At 45.9% G+C, this 2,502-nt stretch overlaps 1 pseudogene; it reads left to right on the top strand.

Annotated features, from left to right (window-relative positions):
• Positions 1 to 214: 214 nt before the first annotated feature.
• Positions 215 to 1,544, top strand: LOC118169149 (annotated as a pseudogene).
• The last annotated feature ends 958 nt before the right edge of the window (positions 1,545 to 2,502 follow it).

Below are 2,502 nucleotides of genomic sequence, written 5' to 3'. Positions count from 1 at the left end.
CCTGGGGCTGGTAGCATCGGCAGCAGCACCAAACCTGTCCCCAGCTGCCTGCAGTCCCGCAAGTGAGGCCAGAGCTGCTGCTGGGGCTGGGCCAGGCTGCACTGCTGGGCCACAAGGTGAGTGTCCTGCCAGCCTTCTGCTTTGGCCCACCACTGTAGTTGCACTACTGGTTTGTGGAGGCACAGAGCAACCCCCAGAGCACCCACCACTGGGGCTGAATGGCATCCCTGGCTGCAGCTCCATGGAGGGCTTCCTGAAGGAGCATGGCCCGCCCCTTTGTGGTCCAGCCTGATGTGGTCAGCCTGAAGTACAATGACTGCACCTGGAACAAGACTGCCAACACGCTCTACCTGGAGTCCCTCACTGGTGTTGGCTTCTTGTACTTCAAGGACAAGAAGTATGCCTTGAATGACACAGAGGTTGTTCTCAACAACTACTTGGTGCTGAAGGAGTTCTTCCAGCTCTTCCCTGAGTACTGCAAGAATGACCTCTTCCTCATGGGGGAGAGCTATGGGGAAGTTTACATCCCCACACTGGCATAGTGGGTGATGCAGCATGCCAGCCTCAACCTGAAGGGAATCGCTGTGGGAAACGACTTATCCTTCTAAGAGATCAACGACAGCTCACTTGTTTACTTTGCTTATTACCACGGCCTGCTGGGGACCCAGCTGTGGAACGATTTACAGGCCTTTTGTTGTTCCCAGGGGAAGTGGAACTTCTATGACAACCCCAAACTTAACTGCACACTCAAGATGGAGGAGATGATTCCGATTCTAGAGGAGTGCAGCCTCAACATCTACAATCTCTACGCCCCACGTGCTGGCGGTGTCCCTGGAAGTATGAGGTGTGAGGGTGACTATCTTATCACACACCATCTGGGAAACTCCTTCATCTGTATGCCAATGAGGTTCTCTTGGCCACAGATCCTGTTCTGAATGCCTGTAGCCTGGAAGAAGGTCCGAATGGACCTGCTGTGCACCAAGTCCACAGTCCCTACCATGTATCTGAATTTCCTGGAGGTGAGGAAGGCTCTTCACATCTTCCCTGATGTCCTGGAGTGTCAGGTGTGCAGCTTCAAGTTGAACCACAGCTACAACCACCTGCACATGCAGATGAATGACCAGTACCTGAAGCTGCTCGGAGCCATGAAATATTGGATCCTGGTGTACAATGGGGATGTCAACATGCCCTGCAACTTCCTTGGGGATGGGTGTTTTGTGGACTGCCTGTGCCAGAAGGTGCAGGTGTCTCACCAGCCCTGGCTCTACACTGAAGGAGGTGAAAACCAGATCAGGGGCTTTGTGAAAGAATTCACCAACATTGGCTTCTTCACCGTGAAGGAAGCCGGCCACATGGTGCCCACGGACCAGCCCCTCGCTGCTTTCACCATGTTCAGACGTTTCATTAAGAACAAATACTGGATAGAAATGATGAAAAATGCTCTCTACAGATTGGACAAAAACTGTTTATTCCTTCAGTACTTCCTTTCCTGCACAGCCATTTCCAGACTAGTTGTCATTAATTATTAGTTTTAGGAACACTGGATTAATGAAGATAAATGATCCTGCAGTCTCTGAAATACAAAGCTATTTGTACAGTCCACTTGGTGGGTCTGCATCCAGTTCAGAGCACCCAGACAGATGTTTCTACCATAAACACTGTCACCAAAATTGTCAGTAGCCATCAGCCTCATTAACAGCTTCTCTAAACCCAGGCCAAGGACCAATGTGCCACTGAAAGCAAATTTCCCTTAGAGATTATTTCTGCCAGCATGGTTTACAATGATTTAGCAAGGGGCAGTGTGAGAAATAGCTGTCTCTACTATTCATTGGATGAAAAAAATGCATTTCTTCAGCACGATCACTATGGCATTTCTCACTAGTACCAATCAGTGCTTGAGGACATATCAGTGGCTGCACTGTTAGAATAGAGTTGCTTATTCATCTCAGTATGCCAGAAAGGAGGTTGGGGAAAATGATTTATTTTTCTAGATCACAGTGATGGCCCAACCTCAATGAGAGTGTGCTGTTCCTGAGTAAATAGGTGCAGCCTTTGTAATAAAGTTCTCTTGGTATATAAAGGTTGGAAGGAAAAACAGAACAAGACCAAAAAAAAAAAAATAATAATAAAAAAAAAAACTACCACCACCATGCTCTCATGAAGTATAACGATTGAAATAAACAGAAAAAAAAAAAAAATGGAGGAACAATGGTAGGATTTTATTTTAAATTAACACTTTTCAGGTACTTTGAAAGGCTATGAAAAAATGCAGTACAAACAATTTATTTTCCTCTCTTACCTAAATCTCATAAACTGTTTAATCAGTTTTGCTGAAATTTTAGAGACTAAAAAAAAAAAAAAATACAATATCCTCACCAGAGGAACAGCCCAGCACAAAAATTTCATCACAAAGGGTTAGCAAAACAGTTGCAAGCAAACTCATAAAGGTGAAGTTTCAAGCAATCTTATCTCTAGACAGTTCTGCCAACTTAGTTTGTATGT

The sequence above is a fragment of the Oxyura jamaicensis genome, chromosome 6 (assembly GCF_011077185.1).
Source record: "Oxyura jamaicensis isolate SHBP4307 breed ruddy duck chromosome 6, BPBGC_Ojam_1.0, whole genome shotgun sequence".
Lineage (NCBI taxonomy): Eukaryota > Metazoa > Chordata > Aves > Anseriformes > Anatidae > Oxyura > Oxyura jamaicensis.
The sequence above is the reverse complement of the archived record's forward strand: the minus strand, read 5'-3'. Positions and strand labels throughout refer to the sequence as shown.